General features: G+C 38.9%; 1 pseudogene; it reads right to left on the reverse strand.

The window, feature by feature from the left end:
- Window positions 1–859: 859 nt before the first annotated feature.
- Window positions 860–1,092, reverse strand: LOC105084474 (reactive oxygen species modulator 1-like; annotated as a pseudogene).
- Window positions 1,093–18,030: the final 16,938 nt, after the last annotated feature.

Below are 18,030 nucleotides of genomic sequence, written 5' to 3' on the forward strand. Positions count from 1 at the left end.
TAGAGGTTCATTTACTGTTATTTGGTCAACCTTTAAAAGAGACAAACATTTTTTAAAAATTGAAGTATGGTTGATTTATAATATTGTGTTAGTTTTGGGTATACAGCAAAGTGATTCGGTTTTATATATATATATATATATATTTCAGATTATTTTCCATTACAGGTTATTAACAAGATACTGAATATAACTCCATGTTCTATATACAGTAGGTCCTTGTTGTTTGCCTATTTTACTTATAGTTGTTTGAATCTGTTCATTCCATACTCTTAGTTTATCCCTCTGCCCCACCTTTTTCCCCTTTGGTAACTATAAACTTGTTTCCTGTGTCTGTGAGTCTGTATCTGTTTTGTATGTGGACTCATTTGTATTACTTTTTAGTTACTACATGTAAATTATATATATATATATATATATAATATATAAAATATTTGTCTTTGATTTACTTTACAAAGTATAATATTCTTTAGACTTGTCCATGTTGCTGTGAATGGCAATCTTTTATTCTTTTTTATGGCTGAGTAATATTCCAGTGTGTGTGTGTGTGTGTGTGTGTGTGTGTGTGTGTGTGTGTGTGTGTGTGTGTGTGTGATATGTATACATACATGCACCCCGCATCTTCTTAAGTCAATCATCTGTTGATGGGCACTTGGGTTGTTTCTATATCTTGGCTACTTAAATAGTGCTGCTATGAACATTGGGGTTAGTTTCTTGTGTCTTTTTGAATTACAGTTTTCTCTGGATATATACCCAATAATGGGATTACTGGATCATATGTTAAGTCTATTTTTATTTATTTTTTTTAATACATGGGATGGAAGTGGGTGGATGTAGTGGGCAAACACTGCTCTGATTAGCATCAGATGCCCATCTTGATGGCTATGAATGTACCAAAAATGCCACCACTCTGTGTCATGTTTTCCTGATGCTGCCCATCAGCTCCCGACCCTGCATTCTGATTCTGAGACAGGAAAATGTGCCGAGGAGTGCCCCAGCCACTGTGCCCAGGGCACATCCAGTCACAAAGCCCATTTTCATGCAGTGGAAGCAGCTAGGATGCAACTGTCCATAGGGAACCATGGCCACCAGCATCTCGCTCGTGGCCTTGGTCGCTCAGTTCTACGTCTCCCACAGAATGCCTATTTTTAGTTTTATAAGGAACTTCCATACTATTTTCCATAGTGCCTGTAATAATTTATATTCCCACCAATAATGTAGGAGGGTTCCTTTTTCTCCATATCCTTGCCAACATTTATTATTTGTAGACTTTTTGATGATAGCCATTCTGGCTGGGTTGAAGTGATACCTCGTAGTGGTTTTGATTTGCATTTCTCTAATAATCAGTGATGTTGGGCATCTTTTTGCGTGCCTGTTGGGCAGGCTCGGGAGCCCATGGGTGGCATCTGTAAGTCTTTTTTGAAGAAATGTCTACTTAGGTCTTCCACCCATTGTTTTGATTGGGTTGTTTGTTTTTTGATGTTGAGCTGTAGGAGCTGTTTGTATATTTTGGATATTAACCCCTTGTCAGTCACATCATTTGCAAATATTTTCTCCCATTCAGCAAGTTGTCTTTTCATTTTGCTGATGATCCCCTTGGCTGTGAAAAAGTTGTTAAGTTTTATTAAGTCTCATTTGTTTATTTTTTGCTTTTATTTAAAAGAGACACACTTTCTACCTCAGACCAGAACCACTGCAAGAATCATAAGCAATTCTCACTTGCCAGTTTGCTGAGTGAATTTGCTGTGCAAGTGAATAAAAAATGTGGGTTTGATAGTCTGTTTCTTTTCAAAACATACCTCCAGGGAGTCATGCTCAGGTAAGCTAGTCTGTTGATAAGCTAAGCAAAGGCAAATTTAGGTCATCTATCCTAATGAAAACATGTAATGGAATTTAACAGAGCATGTATTACATTAAAGTGATAAAGAATAAATATAGTTAAGCATTTTGGAAAATTGCTTCTGACTTTATCAAGCACTAGAATCTTGGTTTTATGAGACTTCTGTGTTTAGTTTTAATTATTTTGTTCATGAGTAACATAACTGATTCAATAAAGTCTTTGATGTGGTTTACAAAACACGTGCCCTATATGGAGATAAAATATATACAGTAGATTTCCAGGTTGTGAATGAAACTTGCTACCTACGTCTAAATAAATCTCTTCCACCCTCCACTGGCATTCCCAGGAAATAAAGAAGAAGGTGCAAAGCCTCGAACACAAGGAGTCAGGAGTTTGGTCACTGAGCCCAGCTGTGGAAGTTTCATGAATGCTTTATGGACAGCTCATATCTAAAGTTCTGAAATAACATGAGACTGGAGAGCAGGGGAGGAAGGAGACTGTTTGCATCCACCACATCTATATGGTTCGACTTCAGAGACCTGGTCCCAGGGGGTCAAACAGAAAGTCTGGCCACCAGCCCTCTGTAAGAGGATTTGCTTTCTGAGATGCTCAAGTCTTTCCTGACACAACCATTCCTCTGCTCTAGCCACTCAATTACAACTTTCGATCTTGCCACCTCTATTAAGGGCACTGTTGCTTGGGTGGAAATGTTCACAGGGTGCTTATCTGCCTTTAAGGATCAACTCAGCATGGAGATGATGGGAAGGAGCAGGAGCAATAGAACCCCTCCCTCTGGGGACTGCCCCTGCCCATGAAATATCTCCAGTAAAGATGAGGACAGTGTCCACACATCCAGGGGCACATTCTCCTCTTCATTTTCAGCACAGTGAGCAACCTCAGCAGAGGATAATTCATCCTGTTCAACAGAGATATACAAATAAGATTCTTTTTTTTAATGTTTTTTTTTTTGATGGGAGAAGGTAATTAGGTTTTTTATTTACTTAATGGAGGTACTGGGGATTGAACCCAGGACCATGTGCATGCTGGGCATGCACTTTACCACTGAGCTATACCCTCCCCCCATATCCTTGACAGACAAGAGTTCGTTAACCAGAGATAGTGCACGATAACCTGTCCTTCAGCTGAAGATCTTGCAGGTGAGAAAAGGGGGTTGAACACTCCCTAGCTGTTGGCAAAGAACTCTGGGAGTTATTTTGTTCTATTATGACTTTAATGAAATAATGAGGAGACACTGGGATTCAGAGAGGAACATGATTGTCCTAAGTATATGGAGAAAATGATTTACTACTTTCAACAGAAGAAAAAATATATATGCTATGCTCTGAATAAAATATATAAGAAATCATGTAGTTTATGAGATACAGTTGAACATATGGAAGAGGTTGAGGTAGACTGAGAGTAAAAAAATACTGCACAAAAAGTAAGAGAAACGTAGGAATGCCAAGGTCTCTGTTACAGAGTTAAAATCTATAATGTAAAAGGTGAAGAAAAGAGTTGGCAAAAGAAAAAAACAATGACCTGGAGGCCAAACTGCAAAGATTTTCTGAGAAAGTAGAATTAATATACAAAATAAAATATGAGAGGGAATATAATGGATATCAGGAAAGGAAAATCCAGTTTCTGACTAATTGGCATTCTGTGAAATAAAAACTGGAAAAAAGCGGAAGACGGAGTGTCTTTTCCCCATCATATATTCTTGCCTGTTTTGTCGTAGAATAATTTCCCATCTAAGTGTGGCTTTATTTCTGGGCTCTCTATTCTGTTCCATTGATTTAGGTGTCTGTTTTCGTGCCGGCACCATACTGTTTTTTTGGTTTTTTTAAGTACAGTTAGTTACATTGTGTCAATTTCTGATGTACAGCACAATATCCCAGTCATGCATATACCTACATAGATTCATTTTCATATTCTTTTTCATTAAAGGTTATTACAAGATATTGGATATAGTTCCCTGTGCGATACAGAAGAAACTTGTTTTTTAATCTATTTTTATATATAGTGGCTCATATAGTACCATACTATTTTGATGACTGTATCTTTATGCACAGTTTGAAATCAGGAAGTGAGGTACTCCAGCTTTGTTCTTCTTTCTCAAGATTGTTTTAGCCATTGGCTGTCTTCTGCATTTCCATTCAAAGTTTAGAATGATCTGTTCCAGTTCTGTGAAAAATGCCATTGGTATTTTAATAGAGATTGCACTGAATGTATAGATTGCCTTGAGTAGTATGGTCATTTTAATAATATTAATTCTTCCAACCCAAGAACATAGCGCATTTTTCTATCTGCTTGTGCCTTCAATCTCTTTAATCAGTGTCTTATAGTTTTCTGAGTACAGGCCTTTTACCTCTTTTTTTCTTTTCGATGAAATTGTAAATGGGATTGTTTTCTTAATTTCTCTTTTTGATAGTTTTTGTCATTAGTGTAGAGAAATGCAACAGATTTCTGTATGTGAAGTTTGTATGCCACAACTTTATTGAATTCATTGATAAGTTCCAGTAGTTTTTTGTGTTGTCTTGAGGATTTTCTATGTGTAGTAGCATGTCATCTGCAAACAGTGACGGTTTTACTTCTTTCTTTCCAATTTAGGTTCCTTTTATTTCTTTTTCTTCATCTGATTGCTGTGGCTGGGACTTCCAATTCTAGGGTGAATAAAAGTGGTGAGAATGGGCATCCTTGTCTTGTTCCTGATTTTAGAAAAAATGCTTTCAGCTTTTCACCATTGAGTATGATGTTAGCTGTATGCTTGTCATAAATGGTGTTTATTATGTTGGGGTATGTTCCTTCTACATTCACTTGTTTGAGAATTTTTATTATAAATGGATGTTGAATTCTGTCAAAAGCTTTTCTGCATATATTGAGATCATCGTATGATTTTTATTCTTCAGTTGTTAATGTGGATATTGAACCATCCTTGCATCACTGGATTAAAGACTTAAATGTAAGACCTTAAACAATTAAACTTCTAGAAGAAAACATAGGCGGTATGCTCTTTGACATTGGTCTTAGTAATATTTTTGAATATGTCTCCTCAGGCAAGGGAACAAAAGCAAAAACAAACAAATGGGACTACAGCAAAGTAAAAAGCTTTTGCACAGCAAAGGATACTATCAACAAAACAAAAAGGTAACCTACTGAATGGGAGAAGATATTTTCAAGTGGTGTATCTGATAAGGAGTTAATATTCAAAATAAACAAGGAACTCAAACAACTCAACAACAAAAAAGCAAACAACCCAATTGAAAAGTGGGCAGAGGATCTGCATAGACGTTGTTCCAAAGAAGACATACAGATTGCCAACAGGCACTTGAAAAGATGCTCAGCATCACTAGTCATTAGGGAAATGCAAATCAAAACCACAATGAGGTATCGCCTCACACATGTCAAAATGGCTATTATCAAAAAGAGAAGAAATAACAAGTGTTGGTGAAGATGTGGAGAAAGGGAATCCTTGCGGACTGTTAGTGGTATTGTAAGTTAGTGCAGCCACTATGGAACACATTATGAAAATTACCCCCCAAATTAAAAATAGAACTGCCACTTGATCCAGCATTTCCACTTCTGGATATCTATATGAAGAAGATAAAAACACTAATTAGAAGGGATATTGGCACCCCTATGTTTATTGCAGCAATTTTTATCATAGCTGAGATATAGAAGCAATCTAGGTGCCCATCAATAGATGAAAGGATAGAGATGTGGCATGTATACCTATATATGATAGAATATTACTCAACCATAAAAAAGAATGAAATCTTGCCATTTGTGACAACATAGATGGACCTTGAGGGCATTATGCTAAGTGAAATAAGTCAGACAGAGAAAGACAAATACTGTATGATTTCATTTACACATGGAATCTAAAAAACAAAACAAATGAACAAACATAACAAAGTAGAAACAGAGTTAAAGATACAAAGAACAAAAAAGTAGTTTCCAGAGGAGAGGAGGGTAGGAGAGGAGAGAAATTGGTGAGGAGGATTAAGAGGTATATACTTCCAGTTGCAAAATAAATGTCACTGGTATGGAATGTATGGTGTGGAGAATACAGTCAATAACTATGCAATTATTATCTTAGTATGGTTACAGATTGTAACTAGACTCATTGTAGTGATTGTTTTGAAATGTGCAAAAATATTGAATCACTATATTGTGTAACAGGAACTAACATAGAGTTGTAGGTCAATGATACCCCAAAAACAAACAAACAAACAAACTCAGAAAAAGAGATCAGATTTGTGGTTACCAAAGGCAACTGGTTAGAGGAGGGAGAACTGGATGAAGGTAATTGAAAAGTACAAACTTCCAGTTACAAGATAAATAAGTACTAGGAACGTAATGTAAAATATAATAAATATAATTAACACTGCTGTATGTTATACATGAAAGTTTTAAGAGAGTAAATTCTAAGAGTTCTCATTAGAAAGAAAACAGTTTTTTCTATTTAATTTTGTATTTATATGAAATGATGGATGTTTATTGTGATAATCATTTCATGACTTACATAAGTCAAATCATTTTGCTCCATATCTTAAACATATACAGTGCTGTATGTCAATTACATCCAATAAAACTGAAAGAAAAATATGGAGCAGAAAAAAAATCATCATATGGAAGAAAACTTTCCTGAGTTTATAAAAGAAAATTTGGGAATTTGAGATTTGCAAATGTTAATCAGTATGTATAAATAACAATGTTTAAAAAACAAATTTCTTCTGTATAGCGGAGGGAGCTATAGTCAATCTTGTAATAAATTTTAATGAAAAAGAAAATGAAAGGGAATATATGTATATATATGCATGACTGGGACATTACGCTGTACACCAGAAATTGACACATTGTAACTGACTATATTTCAATAAAAAAAGAAAATATGAACTTTTTTAATAAAATAAGTCATCTTGTGAAAATAAACCTGAATGCAAATATATCTTTTTTTAATCATTAAAAAATTGAAGTTTACTTAATTTACATTATATTAATTTCAGGTGTGCAGGAAAGTGATTCAGTTTTATACATACATATACATTCTTTTTTAGATTATTTTCTATTATAGGTTATTATAAGATATTGAATATAGTTCCCTGTGCTATACTGTAGGACGTTGTTGGTTATCTATTTTATATATAGTAGTGTGTATATGTTAATCCCAAACTCCTAATTTATCCCTCCCACCTTCACCCATTGCTTTCTCCTTTGATAACCATTATTTTGTTTTCTATGCCTGTGAGTCTATTCCTGTTTTGTAAATAAATCAATTTGTATCATTTTTTAAAATTTCATATATAAGTGATAGCATATTATATTTGTCCTTCTCTGTATGATTTATTCACTTAATATGATGATCTCCAGGTCCATCCATGTTGCTGCAAATGGCATTATTTCATTCTTTTTATGGCTGAGTAATACACAGTTGTATCTATATCTATATCTATATCTATATCTATATCTATATCTATCTCACATCTCCTTTAATACATTCATCAGTTGATGGACATTTAGGTTGCTTCCATGTCTTGGCTATGAACAGTAGGATGCATGTGTCTTTTAGAATTAGAGTTTTCTTCAGATATATGCCCAGGAGTGGGATTGCTGGATCATACAGTAACTCTATTTTAAGTTTTTAAAGATACCTCCATACTGTTTTCCATAGTGGCTGCACCAAACTACATTTCCACCAACAGTGTAGGGTGGTTCCTTTTACTCCTCTTTAGCATTTATTATTTGTTAACTTCTTAATGATGGCCATTCTTACTGGTGTGAGGTGATATCTCATTGTAGTTTTGACTTACATTTCTCTAATAATTAGTAATATTGAGCATCTTTTCATGTGCCTATTGGCCATCTGTATGTCTTCTTTAGAGAAATGTCTTCTGCCCATTTTTTGATTGGGTTGTTTATTTTTTTTGATATTAAGCTGCATGAGCTGTTTGTATATTTTGGAAACTAAACCCTTGATGGTCTCATCATTTGCAAATATTTTATCCCATTCTGTAGGTTGTCTTTTCATTTTGTTTATGGTTTCCTATGCTGTGCAAAAGCTATTAAGTTTAGTTAGGTCCCACTTGGTTATTTTTTATTTTATTTTCATTAGTTTAAGAGAAGGATTGGAAAAAATATTGCTGCAATTTTTATCAAAGAGTGTTCTGCCTATATTTTCCTCTAGGAGTTTTAGAGTATCTGGTCTTACATTTAGGTCTTTAATCTACTTTGAGTTTATTTTTGTGTATGGTGTTAAAGAATGTTCTAATTTCATTCTTTTACTGGTAGCTGTCCAGTTTTCCCAGCACCACTTGTTGAAGAGGCTGTTTTTTTCTCCATTGTATATTCTTGCCTCCTTTGTTGTAGATTAATTGACCATAAGCGCATGGGTTTATTTCTTGGCTTTCTGTCCTATTTCATTGACCAAAATGTCTATTTTTGTGCCAGTATCATACTTTTTTGATCACTGTAGCTTTGTTGTATAATCTGAAGTCAGGGAGCATGATTCTCCCAGCTCTATTCTTCTTTCTTGAGATTGTTTTGACTTTTTAGGGTCTTTTGTGTTTCCTTACAAATTTATAAAAAAAAATTTTTAAATTCTGTGAAAAATGTCATTGGTTATTTAATAGGGATTGCATTGAATCTGTAGATTGCCTTGGATATTATGGTCATTTTAACAACATTGATTCTTCCAATCCAAGAACATAGTATATCTTTCCATCTGTTTGTTTCCATCAGCATCTTAACAGTACAGATCTTTTGCCTCCTTAGGTAGGTTTATTTCTAAGTATTTTATTCTTTTTGATGTGATGGTAAGTGGGATTGTCTCCTTAATTTCTCTTTTTGATATTTCATTGTTGGTATATAGAAACACAAGAGAATTCTGTATATTAATTTTGTATCTAGCAACTACCGAATTCATTGATGAGCTCTAGTAGTTTTCTGGTAGCATCTTTAGGATTTTCTATGTATAGTATCATGTCATCTGCAACAGATATATCTTGACAAATGTTTTAATTTAATAATAAAGAATAATAATCCAAAGTTACCCTTGCAAGATAAAAGAAAAATTACAAAAGAAAATATTTTAAGAAGTCTTCCAGAGATTTCAGAACATCTCTTCTAACACTGAGTATTAAAAGACAGTGCAGGAATTCCTTTGGATTTTCATGGGGAAAGATGTAGAGATTCAAATTTATTACAACCAGCCTGTAAGAAATTACCAGAAAGATGTGCTTGGTTATCCAAGACCCACATGATTTTCTTGGAAAATTTACTGGTAGAGTGAAAAATAAATCAAAGGCAGATATTTAGTAATGGGGAAATCATACTATAAAAGGCCTATGGTTGGCAGGTACATGCTTAGATCTAGATATTAAGTAGGATTGTAACTGAAGAACTGAAACTTCTTCTCAAAAATTGAAAAAAAAATTAAACTAGATGGTACATGACATTTAAATAATAATAAGACTGGCATAAACACATGGATGAAAGCGTGTAAAAATTCCTCATCTAACAGGGGAGTAGAAAGTTATTAAATTTTCTTGAATTTGGCAACCAGAAAAAACAAAAAAATTTATGTTTTGGAAAATCTTAATGGATACCAGAAGTAAATTTGAAACAGTATACATGCTTCCAAGTCACTAGGAAAAAATAAAAACAAAGGAAAAAATCTGAGGAAAATCACAAAGGAAATAGTAAAAGCATACCAAAGAAGAAAGTGTAAAACAAGATAACAGAATAAAGAAAAAATACAAATATCTTATATATATATATATACTTCTATATATAAGAACTATAATTCAATTATAATCAACATGAAAGCACTTAAAAAATACAGAACCATTCTGGGTGAAAGTTAGGTGCAGGTAAACTCACCCCTTCCACTGCTTCCCAAATGCAGTTCCTCTCCAGAAAGAGTGGAAAGACTACCTTCATAAAAAGTAGGATTCATGCAAAAAAAATTAACCAGCATGGAGAAACTTTTATTATTGAGGAAAGGTATAATCAGCCATAAAGAAATAATAAAAATAGACTTATATGTGCCAAATAAGGCACCATGAAAAATAAAGGAGAAGTTCCTAGAAAGCTTGTAGGTGAAATGAATATTAAAATAACTCCCCTCTTGGAATGTACCCAAATGAACAAAAAGACTCCAATATACAGAAAGAGTTTTGGTCATTGATGAAACAAACAACTTCGCTCCTATAATGGACAGAAGAATATAAGCAAAAAGCAAAAAGTTTTAGATGAAATCAGAGGACGATTTTAAGGGAAGGTGGATATCTCTCCTAATCCAGAGGAAAGTTTAGGACCTGATAGTTATGAGAATGATTGAGATCCCCATGAACATCTCTCAACCTGAAGAGGGAATACTAGGTTGTGGATGGCTTAGGGTGCATTTGCACAGCATAAAGGAGTCCAGGAAGACAAAGCTGAAGAGGGAACCATGTGGCCTTGCCATTTAAACTTTCTCTGACTGAGAGGAGTGACTGCAGACGGAGTGAAGTTGAGCAGAAGAAAAATGGGGAAAATGACCTGGGGGTCAGCTTTGCATCTGCTGAACGAAGTCCAGTGAGCAGAATAAATGAACTCTGACCCCCTCCTCCCCAAATGAGATGTTTGTAGTTCATATTAGCTGGCCCTCTGCCAAGGTGACCTGCTTGTCCAAGAGGAGAAGTGGCTGAAATTGGAAGGGAGAATTTCCACCACAATATACACATATACCATCAACTTGCTGAAGAAACCAACCAGTGGGGCAGAAAACAGAGCATGTTGAATGGGAAAGCCTAGAGATCATGTATGGAGAGTATCAGTCCTAATTCCAGGGTCTCTAAGAGCCAGCATCTTCACCTCTACCCATCTGCCTTTTCGGGGGACATCCTAGATGACTGTATTGGCAACATCATGCTACTGCTATAAAAATTCCAGATGGAACTGCCTAAAAGCTGCACTGTTTCTTGGTTCCTAAAAGAAGCCAATAGCCAGAAAATAGAGACAGACAGAGTTCAGCTAAATTAAAAGAGAAACCTCCAACAGTGAGGAATTTTCTAAAATGGCAGATTCTCCCTGGCAAGAATTGAGGTCCCTAGGGTGGAAGTTTATAAGCAGAATCTGGGCTATCATTTGACTGGGAATTCCATCACTCGTGAGCTTACTTTTTTGCTGGGATTAGGAAGAAGGGGATACAAAAGGTAAATATGGCAAAAGGCACCTCTGATTGCAGCTTGGATGTACCCCCACGTTGTTCCAGAGCTCCGAGATGCTCCCTCCACGGTGCAGTGTAAGGACACAGGCTCCAGCCTTTCCCAAGATGTGGTGAAGAGTGAGCCTGCACTGCCTGCAGAGCATGGGTGGTCCCATCTCTCCTGCCTCTGGAAGTCTACTGTCCAAGGTAAATTAGTGTCGGCTGAACCTTAAATCGCAGGGCAGGACTCTGGAATGCCTTCACCACCAACTTTCTCCATCAGCATTTAGGGCTAATGGGAAAGTCACTGGTTTTTTTTTTAATTATTATTTGTTTTTACATTTTGGGGTTAGCTTTACTGCTGTAGAAAAGTAAGATAAATGGTCCCACAGTTACAGAGAAGGACTGGTATGCAGACTGAAATGTGCCGAGTTTATGAACGGGAAATTGAAGCCAGCGGTGCTTCTCAGTGACCCAGATGCTCCCAGATCATGAGGTCTCTCTGCATCTGAGTCCCCTCATTTTTCTCTTTTGTCCCAGAAAATCACACGTGAAAGGTAGAGCTACATTTTATCAAGAAGTCATTCCTCCCTTGTTTGTTGACATTACATCATAACCATCACAGTGGCCACCTGCATCCCCTATTTATATTCTGTCCCTCCTAAGAGAAGGGGTGTATCCGCTCTTCAGCTACTCCTTCCTCACTCTTTCCATTGCTGATTCTCCAGCTAGGGCTCACATTCACTGATATTGTGCTGATGGTGCCCCGGCTGGTGTCTAATCTGAATAGTTGGTGCCATGTTGGTCATTAGGTATTTAAAATGCATCCCTTGCCTGGCGCCAGCCCTCACTGCTTCTTCCACTCCATGTATACAGCTGTCTCCCTGTTTTCCACGTGTCGTCAGTCGCCCAACCACAAAAACCTTCCTCCAGTAGAATTGGACAATGCTTCACAGAGCCCTGGACCTGGCATTTACCCTGCTCATGAAACTCTGACATTTCCCTTTGCCTTTCAGTCTTGGCCATTCACAAGCTGGCCTTGACCTCCCTTCTCTAACCTCAGTCTCCGTGACTTCTTAACTTGACTTTAGGCACACCTGAGTATTCCCAGTGTGCCTCCTGCCTACCACTGAGCATCCTCCACCTGGTATTGCCAGAGGTGGCCATCCTAAATTCCACACAAGGCTGAATTCTGCAGGAGAAAGAGAAACATCTGATTCATCCCTATATCCCCAAGCCACTCTGGAGGCCCAAATACATTGGTTTTTCTCCCTGCCCTTTTCTCCCCACACTTTTCCTCTGGCTACTTGCAAGGCCAGTGGTTCCCATATATTGTCTAAAGCACAGACCACTCCGGAACAGCAGACCTACTGTCTTCCGAAGCATCTCCTGCCAATGGTCCACAGGCAGTCCTGGCTAACATCTGTAGACATAAACCAAGCACCTCCTGTTCTGCCCCCACCTCGTGTTTGTTTTGATTCTCCTACAGTCTTTACCCAGGTGGAGGGTCCTGAAGCCAACATGCCACCTCTTCTCGTTGGTTCATTCTTCTCCTTCACCCCCATTTTCCAACATCTTGGTATCTTCTGTATTTTCCTAAAAGTCTCCATCTTGACATCTTTTGTATTTTCCTACTCCTCACCAACTCCAAATCTCCTAAGTGCTCTTGGAATTCACTAAAATCATTCCACTTCTTAAAATGCTCTGAAGACTTCCAGTTGCAAATAACCATTCGTCTCAAACTGAGTTACAAGGACTCCCGGGTGTTACTTCTTTGGGTTCCAGGACACTTGAAACTTCTTGAGAGATGTGGTTTGTTATTCTGGAGAATCAAGTTTACTTGATGCTTAGAACTATTTTTAAATATTAAAACAAGTATCAATGTATTGCAAAGTCACAGATAAAATGGGAATATTTTAAGATTTTGTAAGATAAGTCATGTACACAGGGTTCCCTTTTAGCTATGACCTAAGACCCTTAGGGGGTATGAGATCATTCTTCTTAGCAGTTTGAACTTCCAGTGAAATACAAACTTCCCAGTACATCATGCAAGGCTCCGGAGATCTGGCCCTCTCCATCTTTCCAATCTTATTTCTTACAGTGTCTTTTCTCAAAGTCCATACTCTGGTCACACTTCATCCTGCCATGTTTTTGTTAATACAGTCTTCGCTGCCAAGATTTTGCTTCCCCCATTCCATTTTATGTGACCAATATACGTTTATTATTCTAGGTTCAGCTACATGTTTACTTCCTCTCTGAAACCTCTATTCTTTCCTTCCCAAATGGAGTAGAAATGATTCTTCTCTCTCTTATGTCCCCAGGGTCTCCCTTTCCCCCAGCTTCCTAATAAATTCATTTTGTGTGAAGTTAATGTTTTGGCTTTTGTGTCTCAAACACTGGCAAGAAATTCTTTCCTAACTATTTATGTTTCTGGGGACTGATGAAAGTAACTTCTAGCTAAGGCACCTCCCTACTAGACAGCCCCTCAGAGGTGACTCTTTATGTACAAATGTCACACTCTAGTGATCCTGGCTTTATCTATTGGGTCACAGCTCTGGAGCTACATTCAGGGTTAAACCCCAAGATGATCATTTTCCAGCTGTAGTCCCTGGGGCCACCACCAGAGGGACCCTGCCCAGGGCTTGCTGAGAGGACCTGTCTTGATCTTTCCTTCCATGAACCCACTTGCCACTGGGGTCTTCTCTCTCTCATCCCCATCTCACTTGTTTTGGCTGTTCTTTCCTCTTTGGATATGAAAAAAAAATTAAACAAGAACTCTTTTATCTTCCTTTAGAAGACTGTCTGCATCAAAAATTAGGTATTTGCACTACTTAGAACCTAGCACTGCCCCTAACCTACAGCAGGTGCTTACTAAATGACAGTTGGTTGGATGGATGAAGAGACAATTGCAGTGCAGATTTTTAAAGTCAGTCCCAGAGAACCTAATTCTCTATTAAGTTCCTTCTCGGGAAGAGGGAGACTCTTGGAGCCACAGTCTTTCCTTTCATGCTATAGCTCTGCCTTCATGGAAAGGACAGTACGAACATCCATGAGGCTCACCAGGCTGAGAAGTTAGCTTTTGGTTATCCCTAGCCTGTGTGATGCGGGGATGAATATGACTCCATCTGAGGACCACACATGTACCTAAAATCCAACAGACCATCTGCTCTTTCTTCCCAATCACTCGATGTATGATGTACTCTCTAGAGAAAGATTCGTTCATCCTACTGTCTTGATCAACCCACACCACAACTAGCCCACTATCCCAGAGTCCAGAGTTTTCTCTGTTCTATCATTTTCAAGCTCATTTTCTTTTCTTTATGGGATCAGTAGCCCTCCTATAATATCAACATTACAGGTCTTCATGTGTACTTGAGTGACTCCAGGTTTACACAGTTAACCAGAAGATAATCAATGCTGTAGCTGTGGTAAATGAAACAAGCAATAAACCCATCAATAGAGAATATGAGTTCTCGTTGGGAGGGAGAGGAGTGGAAAGGACATCTTCACCAAAGAGGTGATATTTGAACACAAAGATGGGAACGTAGCAGACGAAAGTGGAAAAAGAGGATGAAGAATTCATCCTAAATGGAAGGGATAAAAGTATGCAGAGAAACACAGGTATCCCTTGCCTTTCCTTCAGTCCAAAAATTATAAACAAGATGCAGTTATTTGCAGAAATTAATGCTTTTTCCTCTTTCCAGGGGTAATTTTATACCTTTATGGAAAATCTTTAAAAGCCTTTTATGTATTAGAATTAAAAAGTCTATAAGAAAAAGGTAAACACGTAGGACCAAGGTTATCTCAGACAATTCAGAGCAATTTAAATCACCATCTGGAAAGACTGTCAGCTGACAGATCCTTCTGCGGCTTCCTTCTCTGCCAGCAGAGCCTCCTCCATCGTGCAGACCCATGTATGCACATGCTGAGGACGGTGGGGCTGGTCTGCCTGCTAGAGGGCTGGACAGCGGCTGGCGATTGCAATGGCCTCTAGTGGAGACGTGGCTGTGACTTGGAAATCCCCCACATAGAGGTCCTCGCGGGATGACATCATGCACATTCTGTGTCGTGATGTGTTTCGAGTCTGTGAGTGTGAACTTTCTTTATGTACAGGAAGCAAAGGAAGGAAAGTGAATTCAAGAAAACAATGGCAATCTTAAAAAATGGGTCAGATTTTAGACAAACATATGCCAGGCTGTTCTATATTTTTACTTATTTGGAAAGAGTGCTGTTCAGTGGTCTTGACCGACTCCATCAGAGGGAGTGGGGGCCTCTTTGGTGCCTTTTCTGTGGAACTTCGTGGTGAAGTTTGATGAAGTGAGCCCCTTGGAGCCCACAGGCTGGCGCACCACAGAGAAACCAGAGAAAACTCTCCGCTTCTAAAGGGCTCACGTGATTAGGATAGTCCTACTCTGATGCTCTCATTAACCTTATTAACTACATCATTTAATCCTCACTGGAGGGCTTTAGTTCACCTGAGAAAACAAGCTCAGAAAGCCTTTCTTGCCGAAGCCCTCAGCCCTAGGAAGAGAGGGGACAGAAAACTAATATAGGTTCACTGGCTGCCAAATGCCACGAGGGAGTGAGGACAAAGGAGAAAAGAATGCGGTTGGGGGAAAGGACCAGTGTGTCCTTTGAGATCGACCCTGTCGTGGCACGTCGACATCTTTGACCAACAGTTGATCCCAATAAGGGGGCCTGGGGAGACAAAGAGAGTCATAGAAATCATATGGTAAAAAGCGTTAGGGCTTAGAGATGTAATGAATCAATACAAAAAGAAAACGGTCACGTTGGGAGAAAAGAAATAGCTTCCCCAACATCCAAACTCAACAAAATTGCTTTTGATTCAGACTTCCACTCTTTAGTCCAAATACTACATCATGTCAGAATGTTCCTGTCTTGAAATGGTAATCGAATAATCTTCCAAACCCTCAGGGAGATGGAGCATCATTTGTTCCCTTCACCTTCTGCCCTTAGAAAATACAGTGTTTTGGGAAAATTATCTTTGGCTCCTTGGATTTCAGCACCGAGGGAATGGCATCCTTGGCGTGATTCAGACACTCTCCTCCATCCTGCTCAGCCCCAGCTCCAGGCAGCCACCTCTTGGCCTCAAGTTTTTAATCTTGGTGGGGTAAGCTGGACCCTTCACCTTCTTTACAAATCATGACGGGTATGTGAACAGGGAGGCGGTCCCCTGTAAGGTGGAAATAATGTTCTTGGCTGCTGCCTCCTTCTCTTTCTGTTTTAGTCCTGAGGGACTTGGCTTTTTTTTTCACTTCTGTAAGATTTAGGAGTCTTGAGGTTTAATTGCAAAAAGAAGAATTCGGTGTGGTTTGAGAAGGCAAGTCACTTTGAGTAATTTAAACCCTCAGTTACCCAAACACAAAGGCTGAAGGACCTCTTAGCAAACTGGCCCCATGCGATCAAGTTTTTGGCAAAGACTTTATATCTATCTTGCACACTGCCTGTATTTTTACCTAGCAAGTTCAATAGTCGTCTTCTCCGGTCAGCCTGGCCCTGCTAGTTTATCTTCCTAGGTGTGCACTGTATGCATGTGTGTGCAGACATTTGTTCACATGAGCATATCTGTGTACACGGGGTCACGTTGAGAGAAGAAAGGCTCCGGTTGTTTACTAAGCCTGTAGCAAATGAGGTTCAGGGATAATTAAGAGAGCTCTCCCTTGGCAGAAATGTGCCTGTTTGGGTCTGCTTCTCATTTGGGACAATTGGAAAAGGCAATCACTCAAGTTTTATTGATGCCAAAGACTTTTTCACAGTCATCAATATGGGCTACAAAAATGAAGTTGTTGACATCTTATTTCTGGGGGCTTTTCTTTCAGATAATTTTGAGCCCTCAAGCATCGTATATTCTGAAATAAGGCAGTTCCAGCCCATAACAGCATTTTCCATGGACTGCCTGCAGTTGATCTCACCAACATCCTGCCAAATCCCAGGCCGATCGCATCTGTGTCTGTCAAGCCCATTCAGGTTTCTCCCTCTGCTCTAAGCCGCTCCGATCTTGATTCACTACAAAGAGCATAAGATAAAGGTTACATTGCACACGAATGCTTTTAGCCTTTTATTAACCTCATGTATATATTTTGGATGTGAATGCTGAGGCTGACATAAGTAGACTTTGGCCTGCTCAGTTGAGTCTTCTGGACTGTTTTGGGTTCCCTCCTGGAGTAATCTGGGCTCTGAGTACCAGTCGTGAGCTCCTGCAGGTCCTTTTTCACTCCAGTCTACTAAGGTTCCCGGCAAGTGCTCATCTGCTTTGATGGGGCTGGAAAAGACACCCTTCCTCCTATTTGTGGAGTGACAGCAGCTGGTCCAGTGCTCTTGGCGGGCAGCCTTCTATCTCTGGTGTGAGAAGGCCAGTCTGTGTGCCAGGTGCAGCCAAGATGCAACTTGGGGGTTGGCTCCTCTAGTCGAGGGCATGGGGCAGAATGGGCTCAGCATACCCCGTAGCTGATCAGGGCCTTGGTGCCTGCCCAGCCAGGTGGGGGAAAGCCAGGCTGATCTCATGAAGGGGATGCTATTCCCTGGGCCACCTGCCCTAGAGATCAGACTTCAGACCAGGTGCACAGGAAGCTGAGTCACGGCGGCCGCCATGGTTGCTCCCGGCGCCGAGGAACATAGGGAGGCTCATTATGACCAGCAATAGTGCACACCATAAAAGTACAAGTATTTACTACCCCAGGAAGGAAATGGAGTGACCCACGCAATAACATTAGCCCTGGAGTAACTGTGAAAGTCGCAATTTTAGCCGTTATCTTGTTTCAAAATAAACAGCTAAATGGAATAATAGGAAACACTAAACGGATGTGTCAGGCTCTAGTGATGATCTCACTTGTGTTCTATCATTACGAAAACTGAAGCCATTTGAGAAACTGAAGTCTCCCTTTGCCAAATTACCCTCCGTGGTTGCTCTGATCAATCTCCACTGGAATCTACGTGCACATCGTGTGCACATCTAATTCTCCTTTTCATGAACATGGAGCTGAAG

Source organism: Camelus dromedarius, chromosome 8 (genome assembly GCF_036321535.1).
Source record: "Camelus dromedarius isolate mCamDro1 chromosome 8, mCamDro1.pat, whole genome shotgun sequence".
Taxonomy (NCBI): domain Eukaryota; kingdom Metazoa; phylum Chordata; class Mammalia; order Artiodactyla; family Camelidae; genus Camelus; species Camelus dromedarius.